This window comes from Salmo salar, chromosome ssa19 (assembly GCF_905237065.1).
Source record: "Salmo salar chromosome ssa19, Ssal_v3.1, whole genome shotgun sequence".
NCBI lineage: Eukaryota > Metazoa > Chordata > Actinopteri > Salmoniformes > Salmonidae > Salmo > Salmo salar.
Window position 1 is genome coordinate 82,008,114 of NC_059460.1, and position 13,188 is coordinate 82,021,301.

At 42.7% G+C, this 13,188-nt stretch overlaps 1 protein-coding gene across 2 annotated transcripts in view; it reads right to left on the reverse strand.

Annotated features, from left to right (window-relative positions):
• Positions 1-13,188, reverse strand: part of LOC106579720 (nuclear receptor coactivator 2) — a 226,057-nt gene that overhangs the window by 8,129 nt on the left and 204,740 nt on the right. The window lies entirely within an intron of this gene.

A 13,188-nucleotide genomic window follows, 5' to 3' on the forward strand; every position in this document is an offset into this window, starting at 1 on the left:
CTCCCCCCTTCAGTAGAGAATGGAGGGGTCTCCCCCCTTCAGTAGAGAATGGAGGGGTCTCCCCCTTCAGTAGAGAACGGAGGGGTCTCTCCCTTTCACTAGAGAACGGAGGGGGAGACTGATACATCGTTTGACATGTTTCTACGAATGTAAATATAACTTTTTTGGACTTTTCGTCGTGAAATTTTCGGCGCGCTTCCTACATTTGGAGTAGCTTACTGAACGTGCGAACAACAAGGAGGTATTTGGACATAAATTATGGACTTTATTGAACAAAACAACATTTATTGTGGACCTGGGATTCCTGGGAGTGCATTCTGATGAAGATCATCAAAGGTAAGTGAATATTTCTAATGCTATTTATGATTTTAGATGACTCCAAAATGGCGGGTATCTGTATTGCCTGTTGTATTTTTCTGAGCGCCGGACTCAGATTATTGCAAAGTGTGCTTTCCCCGTGAAGCTTTTTTGAAATCTGTCACAGCGGTTGCATTAAGGAGATGTTCATCTATAATTCTTTGAATAACAGTTTAATATTTTATCAACGTTTATGATGAGTATTTCTATAAATTGATGTGCTCATTCACCGGAAGTTTTTGAAGGAAGAACATTTCTGAACATTACGAGCCAATGTAAAATGGGGTTTTCGGATATAAATATGAACTTTATCGAGCAAAACATACATGTATTGTGTAACATGAAGTCCTATGAGTGCCATCTGATGAAGATCAAAGGTTAGTGCTTAATTTGAGCTGTATTTCTGGTTTTTGTGATGCCTCTCCTTGGTTAGAAAATGGCTGTGTGGCTTTTATTTTTTAGGCGCTGTCCTAACATAATCTAATGTTTTGCTTTCGCCGTAAAGCCTTTTTGAAATCAGACAATGTGGTTGGATTAACGAGAGTCTTATCTATAAAATGGTGTATAATACTTGTATGTGTGAGAAATTTGAATTATGAGATTTTTGTCATTTTGAATTTGGCGCCCTGCTATTTCACTGGCTGTTGAATAGTGTGTCCCGCAGGTGGGACGGTCACGTCCCACATACCCAAGAGAGGTTAACCGGTGCTCGACCAGTCGGCGAAAGCCAACATCACCCACAGCAGAGAACGGTTAATTGTCAAGGACAACGAATTCCATTATCTTGGCGTTAATGGATTTGGCCTTGGAGTTGTCTCGCTGAAATGTTCTTGCTCTTTCAAATGACTGCTGGACTTGTTGACTGCTCGATCCACACAGCAGACATTGTGGGCTAGGTTAGGAATGCTGTGTTGCACGTGTAGAGCAAAATTTTACGTAGCGTTATTACATCATGTACCTACTTTATATAGGTATTCACGGTAGCTTTGACATCGGTTTTTAACGTCGGCGTTAAACTAGACATCGTGCCGATACCGAATCTTGGCATTTTTAGCTAATATCGTCCGATTCCGATATGTTCACCGATATATCGTGCATCCCTAACTTGTACCAAATACAATGGTCTTCGGTTTAGAGATGTTCAGGACCAGTTTATTACTGGCCACCCATTCTAAAACAGACTGCAACTCATTGTTAAGTGCTGCAGTGATTTCATTAGCTGTGGTTGCTGACGCGTATCCGGGTTGAATCATCAGCATACATGGACTCACAGACTGAAATCTAACAGTACAGCTCCCACAATCTTCTTATTATCAATTTATTTCAACCAATCATCAGTCATTTGTGTCAGTGCAGTACATGTTGAAAGTCTGTTGTTAATAGATAAATACCATTGTATTTGAATAACTTTGGCTTCCCTCCGGGACTGAGAAAAAAACACTTCCTTTACATTCAAACCCGAAGTCTGTCAGATTTCCAGTCATTCCAATTCATTTAATATCCCTTGATCTTCAAGAATAGGACTTGGAAATGCGGGAAATATAGATTAGCCAGATTGTTTTACCTGAGCATAACCCAAAAACAAAGGACTCCTCTGTTGTTTATGCTGCTCTCATGGAATCGCATGCTTTAGCACTGCACTCTTAGACCAAATGGTTCCAAAAGGGTTCTTCGGCTGTCCCCATAGGAGAACCGTTTTTGGTTCCAAATAGAACACTTTTTGGTTTGAGGTAGAACCCTTTTTGAGTTCCATACAGAACCCTGTGTGGGAAGGGTTCTACATTGAACCCAAAAAGGGTTCTACCTGGAACCAAAAAGGGTTCTTCAAAGGGGTCTCCTATGGGGACAGCTGAAGAACCCTTTTTGGTTCTAGATAGCACCTTCTCTTCTAAGAGTGTACCGAGAAGTGCTATATGTGAAAAATGTATGCCATATTCTGCATTTACTGCAGGCCTGTTATTTCCCTTTTTGTTGGTGACACTTTGAGCTGTTTGAGCTGTTTTGAGCTGTTTAAGTCTAGCAAAAGTGTGTGAGTTTGAGCCTGTGTCCACTAGGCCTACGGATAAAAATATATATACTGCTCAAAAAAATAATGGGAACACTTAAACAACACAGTGTAACTCCAAGTCAATCACACTTCTGTGAAATCAAACTGTCCACTTAGGAAGCAACACTGATTGACAATAAATTTCACATGCTGTTGTGCAAATGGAATAGAAAACAGGTGAAAATTATAGGCAATTAGCAAGACACCCCCAATAAAGGAGTGGTTCTGCAGGTGGGGACCACAGACCACTTCTCAGTTCCTATGCTTCCTGGCTGATGTTTTGGTCACTTTTGAATGCTGGCGGTGCTTTCACTCTAGTGGTAGCATGAGACGGAGTCTACAACCCACACAAGTGGCTCAGGTAGTGCAGCTCATCCAGGATGGCACATCAATGCGAGCTGTGGCAAGAAGGTTTGCTGTGTCTGTCAGCGTAGTGTCCAGAGCATGGAGGCGCTACCAGGAGACAGGCCAGTACATCAGGAGATGTGGAGGAGGCCGTAGGAGGGCAACAACCTAGCAGCAGGACCGTTACCTCCGCCTTTGTGCAAGGAGGAGCAGGAGGAGCATTGCCAGAGCCCTGCAAAATGACCTCCAGCAGGCCACAAATGTGCATGTGTCTGCTCAAACGGTCAGAAACAGACTCCATGAGGGTGGTATGAGGGCCGACGTCCACAGAGGGGGGTTGTGCTTACAGCCCAACACCATGCAAGACGTTTGGCATTTGCCAGAGAACACCAAGATTGGCAAATTCGCCACTGGTGCCCTATGCTCTTCACAGATGAAAGCAGGTTCACACTGAGCACATGTGACAGACGTGACAGTCTGGAGACGCCGTGGAGAACGTTCTGCTGCCTGCAACATCCTCCAGCATGACCGGTTTGGCGGTGGGTCAGTCATGGTGTGGGGTGGCATTTCTTTGGGGGGCCGCACAGCCCTCCATGTGCTCGCCAGAGGTAGCCTGACTGCCATTAGGTACCGAGATGAGATCCTCAGACCCCTTGTGAGACCATATGCTGGTGCGGTTGGCCCGGGGTTCCTCCTAATGCAAGACAATGCTAGACCTCATGTGGCTGGAGTGTGTCAGCAGTTCCTGCAAGAGGAAGGCATTGATGCTATGGACTGGCCCGCCCGTTCCCCAGACCTGAATCCAATTGAGCACATCTGGGACATCATGTCTCGCTCCATCCACCAACGCCACATTGCACCACAGACTGTCCAGGAGTTGGCGGATGCTTTAGTCCAGGTCTGGGAGGAGATTCCTCAGGAGACCATCCGTCACCTCATCAGGAGCATGCCCAGGCGTTGTAGGGAGGTCATACAGGCACGTGGAGGCCACACACACTACTGAGCCTCATTTTGACTTGTTTTAAGGACATTACATCAAAGTTGGATCAGCCTGTAGTGTGGTTTTCCACTTTAATTTTGAGTGTGACTCCAAATCCAGACCTCTATGGGTTGATAAATTGGATTTCCATTGATTATTTTTGTGTGATTTTGTTGTCAGCACATTCAACTATGTAAAGAAAAAAGTATTTAATAAGATTATTTCTTTCATTCAGATCTAGGATGTGTTGTTTAAGTGTTCCCTTTATTTTTTTGAGCAGTATATATATATATATATATATATATATATATATATATATTTTTTTTTAAATCATCACGATTGAGCAAGAAAAGCCCCACTCGTGGTCTTCTTAAATTAAACTTGTTTTGGACAATATGGAGGACAATACCACTGAGAAGTTTAGAGTGATGAACTCCATCAAGCTGTTATTCTATAGGCTGGGATCAGTACTATACAGCTGTTATTCTATAGGCTGGGATCAGTACTATACAGCTGTTATTCTATAGGCTGGGATCAGTACTATACAGCTGTTATTCTATAGGCTGGGATCAGTACTATACAGCTGTTATTCTATAGGCTGGGATCAGTACTATACAGCTGTTATTCTATAGGCTGGGATCAGTACTATACAGCTGTTATTCTATAGGCTGGGATCAGTACTATACAGCTGTTATTCTATAGGCTGGGATCAGTACTATACAGCTGTTATTCTATAGGCTGGGATCAGTACTATACAGCTGTTATTCTATAGGCTGGGATCAGTACTATACAGCTGTTATTCTATAGGCTGGGATCAGTACTATACAGCTGTTATTCTATAGGCTGGGATCAGTACTATACAGCTGTTATTCTATAGGCTGGGATCAGTACTATACAGCTGTTATTCTATAGGCTGGGATCAGTACTATACAGCTGTTATTCTATAGGCTGGGATCAGTACTATACAGCTGTTATTCTATAGGCTGGGATCAGTACTATACAGCTGTTATTCTATAGGCTGGGATCAGTACTATACAGCTGTTATTCTATAGGCTGGGATCAGTACTATACAGCTGTTATTCTATAGGCTGGGATCAGTACTATACAGCTGTTATTCTATAGGCTGGGATCAGTACTATACAGCTGTTATTCTATAGGCTGGGATCAGTACTATACAGCTGTTATTCTATAGGCTGGGATCAGTACTATACAGCTGTTATTCTATAGGCTGGGATCAGTACTATACAGCTGTTATTCTATAGGCTGGGATCAGTACTATACAGCTGTTATTCTATAGGCTGGGATCAGTACTATACAGCTGTTATTCTATAGGCTGGGATCAGTACTATACAGCTGTTATTCTATAGGCTGGGATCAGTACTATACAGCTGTTATTCTATAGGCTGGGATCAGTACTATACAGCTGTTATTCTATAGGCTGGGATCAGTACTATACAGCTGTTATTCTATAGGCTGGGATCAGTACTATACAGCTGTTATTCTATAGGCTGGGATCAGTACTATACAGCTGTTATTCTATAGGCTGGGATCAGTACTATACAGCTGTTATTCTATAGGCTGGGATCAGTACTATACAGCTGTTATTCTATAGGCTGGGATCAGTACTATACAGCTGTTATTCTATAGGCTGGGATCAGTACTATACAGCTGTTATTCTATAGGCTGGGATCAGTACTATACAGCTGTTATTCTATAGGCTGGGATCAGTACTATACAGCTGTTATTCTATAGGCTGGGATCAGTACTATACAGCTGTTATTCTATAGGCTGGGATCAGTACTATACAGCTGTTATTCTATAGGCTGGGATCAGTACTATACAGCTGTTATTCTATAGGCTGGGATCAGTACTATACAGCTGTTATTCTATAGGCTGGGATCAGTACTATACAGCTGTTATTCTATAGGCTGGGATCAGTACTATACAGCTGTTATTCTATAGGCTGGGATCAGTACTATACAGCTGTTATTCTATAGGCTGGGATCAGTACTATACAGCTGTTATTCTATAGGCTGGGATCAGTACTATACAGCTGTTATTCTATAGGCTGGGATCAGTACTATACAGCTGTTATTCTATAGGCTGGGATCAGTACTATACAGCTGTTATTCTATAGGCTGGGATCAGTACTATACAGCTGTTATACTATAGGCTGGGATCAGTACTATACAGCTGTTATTCTATAGGCTGGGATCAGTACTATACAGCTGTTATACTATAGGCTGGGATCAGTACTATACAGCTGTTATTCTATAGGCTGGGATCAGTACTATACAGCTGTTATTCTATAGGCTGGGATCAGTACTATACAGCTGTTATTCTATAGGCTGGGATCAGTACTATACAGCTGTTATTCTATAGGCTGGGATCAGTACTATACAGCTGTTATTCTATAGGCTGGGATCAGTACTATACAGCTGTTATTCTATAGGCTGGGATCAGTACTATACAGCTGTTATTCTATAGGCTGGGATCAGTACTATACAGCTGTTATACTATAGGCTGGGATCAGTACTATACAGCTGTTATTCTATAGGCTGGGATCAGTACTATACAGCTGTTATTCTATAGGCTGGGATCAGTACTATACAGCTGTTATTCTATAGGCTGGGATCAGTACTATACAGCTGTTATTCTATAGGCTGGGATCAGTACTATACAGCTGTTATTCTATAGGCTGGGATCAGTACTATACAGCTGTTATTCTATAGGCTGGGATCAGTACTATACAGCTGTTATTCTATAGGCTGGGATCAGTACTATACAGCTGTTATTCTATAGGCTGGGATCAGTACTATACAGCTGTTATTCTATAGGCTGGGATCAGTACTATACAGCTGTTATACTATAGGCTGGGATCAGTACTATACAGCTGTTATTCTATAGGCTGGGATCAGTACTATACAGCTGTTATTCTATAGGCTGGGATCAGTACTATACAGCTGTTATTCTATAGGCTGGGATCAGTACTATACAGCTGTTATTCTATAGGCTGGGATCAGTACTATACAGCTGTTATTCTATAGGCTGGGATCAGTACTATACAGCTGTTATTCTATAGGCTGGGATCAGTACTATACAGCTGTTATTCTATAGGCTGGGATCAGTACTATACAGCTGTTATACTATAGGCTGGGATCAGTACTATACAGCTGTTATTCTATAGGCTGGGATCAGTACTATACAGCTGTTATTCTATAGGCTGGGATCAGTACTATACAGCTGTTATTCTATAGGCTGGGATCAGTACTATACAGCTGTTATACTATAGGCTGGGATCAGTACTATACAGCTGTTATTCTATAGGCTGGGATCAGTACTATACAGCTGTTATACTATAGGCTGGGATCAGTACTATACAGCTGTTATACTATAGGCTGGGATCAGTACTATACAGCTGTTATACTATAGGCTGGGATCAGTACTATACAGCTGTTATTCTATAGGCTGGGATCAGTACTATACAGCTGTTATTCTATAGGCTGGGATCAGTACTATACAGCTGTTATACTATAGGCTGGGATCAGTACTATACAGCTGTTATTCTATAGGCTGGGATCAGTACTATACAGCTGTTATTCTATAGGCTGGGATCAGTACTATACAGCTGTTATACTATAGGCTGGGATCTGTAATACGGAGCTGTTATTCTATAGGCTGGGATCAGTACTATACAGCTGTTATTCTATAGGCTGGGATCAGTACTATACAGCTGTTATTCTATAGGCTGGGATCAGTACTATACAGCTGTTATTCTATAGGCTGGGATCAGTACTATACAGCTGTTATTCTATAGGCTGGGATCAGTACTATACAGCTGTTATTCTATAGGCTGGGATCAGTACTATACAGCTGTTATTCTATAGGCTGGGATCAGTACTATACAGCTGTTATTCTATAGGCTGGGATCAGTACTATACAGCTGTTATTCTATAGGCTGGGATCAGTACTATACAGCTGTTATTCTATAGGCTGGGATCAGTACTATACAGCTGTTATACTATAGGCTGGGATCAGTACTATACAGCTGTTATTCTATAGGCTGGGATCAGTACTATACAGCTGTTATTCTATAGGCTGGGATCAGTACTATACAGCTGTTATACTATAGGCTGGGATCAGTACTATACAGCTGTTATTCTATAGGCTGGGATCAGTACTATACAGCTGTTATACTATAGGCTGGGATCAGTACTATACAGCTGTTATTCTATAGGCTGGGATCAGTACTATACAGCTGTTATACTATAGGCTGGGATCAGTACTATACAGCTGTTATTCTATAGGCTGGGATCAGTACTATACAGCTGTTATACTATAGGCTGGGATCAGTACTATACAGCTGTTATTCTATAGGCTGGGATCAGTACTATACAGCTGTTATTCTATAGGCTGGGATCAGTACTATACAGCTGTTATTCTATAGGCTGGGATCAGTACTATACAGCTGTTATTCTATAGGCTGGGATCAGTACTATACAGCTGTTATTCTATAGGCTGGGATCAGTACTATACAGCTGTTATTCTATAGGCTGGGATCAGTACTATACAGCTGTTATTCTATAGGCTGGGATCAGTACTATACAGCTGTTATTCTATAGGCTGGGATCAGTACTATACAGCTGTTATTCTATAGGCTGGGATCAGTACTATACAGCTGTTATTCTATAGGCTGGGATCAGTACTATACAGCTGTTATTCTATAGGCCGGGATCAGTACTATACAGCTGTTATTCTATAGGCTGGGATCAGTACTATACAGCTGTTATTCTATAGGCTGGGATCAGTACTATACAGCTGTTATTCTATAGGCTGGGATCAGTACTATACAGCTGTTATTCTATAGGCTGGGATCAGTACTATACAGCTGTTATTCTATAGGCTGGGATCAGTACTATACAGCTGTTATTCTATAGGCTGGGATCAGTACTATACAGCTGTTATACTATAGGCTGGGATCAGTACTATACAGCTGTTATACTATAGGCTGGGATCAGTACTATACAGCTGTTATTCTATAGGCTGGGATCAGTACTATACAGCTGTTATTCTATAGGCTGGGATCAGTACTATACAGCTGTTATTCTATAGGCTGGGATCAGTACTATACAGCTGTTATTCTATAGGCTGGGATCAGTACTATACAGCTGTTATTCTATAGGCTGGGATCAGTACTATACAGCTGTTATTCTATAGGCTGGGATCAGTACTATACAGCTGTTATACTATAGGCTGGGATCAGTACTATACAGCTGTTATTCTATAGGCTGGGATCAGTACTATACAGCTGTTATACTATAGGCTGGGATCAGTACTATACAGCTGTTATTCTATAGGCTGGGATCAGTACTATACAGCTGTTATTCTATAGGCTGGGATCAGTACTATACAGCTGTTATTCTATAGGCTGGGATCAGTACTATACAGCTGTTATTCTATAGGCTGGGATCAGTACTATACAGCTGTTATTCTATAGGCTGGGATCTGTAATACGGAGCTGTTATTCTATACAGTGGGGGAAAAAAGTATTTGATCCCCTGCTGGTTTTGTAAGTTTGCCCGCTGGCAAAGAAATTATCAGTCTATAGTTTTAATGGTAGGTTTATTTGAACAATGAGAGACAGAATAACAACAAAAAAATCCAGAAAAACACATGTCAAAAATGTTATAAATTGATTTCCATTTTAATGAGGGAAATAAGTATTTGACCCCTCTGCAAAACATGACTTAGTACTTGGTGGCAAAACCCTTGCTGGCAATCACAGAGGTCAGACGCTTCTTGTAGTTGGCCACCAGGTTTGCACACATCTCAGGAGGGATTTGCAGGATTTACAGATCTTCTCCAACTCATTAAGGTTTCGAGGCTGACGTTTGGCAACTCGAACCTTCAGCTCCCTCCACAGATTTTCTATGGGATTAAGGTCTGGAGACTGGCTAGTTCACTCCAGGACCTTAATGTGCTTCTTCTTGAGCCACTCCTTTGTTGCCTTGGCCATGTGTTTTGGGTCATTGTCATGCTGGAATACCCAATCCACGACCCATTTTCAATGCCCTGGCTGAGGGAAGGAGGTTCTCACCCAAGATTTGACGGTACATGGCCCCGTCCATCGTCCCTTTGATGCGGTGAAGTTGTCTTGTCCCCTTAGCAGAAAAACACCCCTAAAGCATAATGTTTCCACCTCCATGTTTGATGGTGGGGATGGTGTTCTTGGGGTCATAGGCAGCATTCCTCCTCCAAACACCGCAAGTTGAGTTGATGTCAAAGAGCTCCATTTTGGTCTCATCTGACCACAACACTTTCACCCAGTTGTCTTCTGAATCATTCAGATGTTCATTGGCAGACTTCAGACGGGCCTGTATATGTGCTTTCTTGAGCAAGGGGACCTTGCGGGCGCTGCAGGATTTCAGTCCTTCACGGCGTAGTGTGTTACAAATTGTTTTCTTGGTGACTATGGTCCCAGCTGCCTTGAGATCATTGACAAGATCCTCCCGTGCAGTTCTGGGCTGATTCCTCACCGTTCTCATGATCGTTGCAACTTCACGAGGTGAGATCTTGCATGGAGCCCCAGGCCGAGGGAGATTCCATTTTAGGACCACTATTGTTTTCACTATATATTTTACCTCTTGGGGATGTCATTCGAAAACATAATGTTAACTTTCACTGCTATGCGGATGACACACAGCTGTACATTTCAATGAAACATGGTGAAGCCCCAAAACTGCCCTCGCTAGAAGCCTGTGTTTCAGACATAAGGAAGTGGATGGCTGCAAACTTTCTACTTTTAAACTCGGACAAAACAGAGATGCTTGTTCTAGGTCCCAAGAAACAAAGAGATCTTCTGTTGAATCTGACAATTAATCTGGATGGTTGTACAGTCGTCTCAAATAAAACTGTGAAGGACCTCGGCGTTACTCTGGACCCTGATCTCTCTTTTGAAGATCATATCAAGACTGTTTCAAGGACAGCTTTTTTCCATCTACGTAACATTGCAAAAATCAGAAACTTTCTGTCCAAAAATGCAGAAAAATGTATCCATGCTTTTGTTACTTCTAGGTTGGACTACTGCAATGCTCTACTTTCCGGCTACCCGGATAAAGCACTAAATAAACTTCAGTTAGTGCTAAATACGGCTGCTAGAATCCTGACTAGAACCAGCCTTCCCCGTAGCTCAGTTGGTAGAGCATGGTGTTTGCAACGCCAGGGTTGTGGGTTCGATTCCCACGGGGGGCCAAGTACGAAGAAGAAAAAAAAAAAAATGTATGAAAATGAAATGTATGCATTCACTACTGTAAGTCGCTCTGGATAAGAGCGTCTGCTAAATGACTAAAATGTAACCAAAACATTTGATCATATTACTCCAGTGCTAGCCTCTCTACACTGGCTTCCCGTTAAAGGCAAGGGTTGATTTAAAGGTTTTACTGCTAACCTACAAAGCATTACATGGGCATGCTCCTACCTATCTTTCCGATTTGGTCCTGCCGTACATACCTACACGAACACTACGGTCACAAGACGCAGGGCTCCTAATTGTCCCTAGAATTTCTAAGCAAACAGCTGGAGGCAGGGCTTTCTCCTATAGAGCTCCATTTTTATGGAATAGTCTGCCTACCCATGTGAGAGACGCAGACTTGGTCTCAACCTTTAAGTCTTTACTGAAGACTCATCTCTTCAGTAGGTCCTATGATTGAGTGTAGTCTGTCCCAGGAGTGTGAAGGTGAACGGAAAGGCTCTGGAGCAACGAACCGCCCTTGCTGTCTCTGCCTGGCCGGTTCCCCTCTCTCCACTGGGACGCTCTGCCTCTAACCCTATTACAGGGGCTGAGTCACTGGCTTACTGGTGTTCTTCCATGCCGTCCCTAGGAGGGGTGCGTCACTTGAGTGGGTTGAGTCTCTGACGTGGTCTTCCTGTCTGGGTTGAGTCCCCCCTTGGGTTGTGCCGTGGCGGAGATCTTTGTTGGCTATACTCGGCCTTGTCTCAGGATGGTAAGTTGGTGGTTGAAGATATCCCTCTAGTGGTGTGGGGGCTGTGCTTTGGCAAAGTGGGTGGGGTTATATCCTGCCTGTTTGGCCCTGTCCGGAGGTTTCATCGGATGGGGCCACAGTGTCTCCTGACCCCTCCTGTCTCAGCCTCCAGTATTTATGCTGCAGTAGTTTATGTGTCGGGGGGCTAGGGTCAGTCTGTTACATCTGGAGTATTCTCTTGTCTTATCCGGTGTCCTGTGTGAATTTAAGTATGCTCTCTCTAATTCTCTCTTTCTTTCCTTCTCTCTCTCGGAGGACCTGAGCCCTAGGACCATGCCTCAGGACTACCTGGCATGATGACTCCTTGCTGTCCACAGTCCACCTGGCCGTGCTGCTGCTCCAGTTTCAACTGTTCTGCCTCCGGCTATGGAATCATGACCTGTTCATCGGACGTGCTACCTGTCCCAGACCTGCTGTTTTCAACTCTCTAGAGACAGCAGGAGCGGTAGAGATACTCTCAATGATCGGCTATGAAAAGCCAACTGACATTTACTCCTGAGGTGCTGACCTGTTGAACCCTCGACAACCACTGTGATTATTATTATTTGATCCTGCTGGTCATCTATGAACATTTGAACATCTTGGCCATGTTCTGTTATAATCTCCACCCGGCACAGCCAGAAGAGGACTGGCCACCCCTCATAGCCTGGTTCCTCTCTACGTTTCTTCCTAGGTTTTGGCCTTTCTAGGGAGTTTTTCCTAGCCACCGTGCTTCTACACCTGCATTGCTTGCTGTTTGGGGTTTTAGGATTTTCTGTACAGCACTTTGAGATATCAGCTGATGTAAGAAGGGCTTTATAAATTAATTTGATTTGATTACATCGTCTGAACAATATATTATATATATATCTACCACAGACATACACACACATACACACACATCCCGCTTCGTCCATAGTTACAGTAGTAGAGGTTAACAAGTAATTATCCAGTTTTTCAAAAGTATCTGTAAGCTGATTATAATATTTGTTGATGGAAACGTAACAGATTACAGTTACATTATTTTTTTGTTTGTTAATCTGTTACATTTAATCCGTTTCTCCCCAACCCTGTTACATCTGGTAACTGATGCAGTAGAATCAGATTTAAAAAACAGATAAAAATGGAACAGCGGGCACACACACTACACACACACACACACACACACACACACACACACACACACACACACACAGATAACATACACACTACACACACACACACACACATGATAACATACACACTACACACACACACACACACACACACATGATAACATACATACACATACACACACACACACACACACACACACACACACACACACACACACACACACACATGATAACATACACACTACACACACACACACACATGATAACATACACACTACACACACACACACACACACACATGATAACATACACACTACACACACA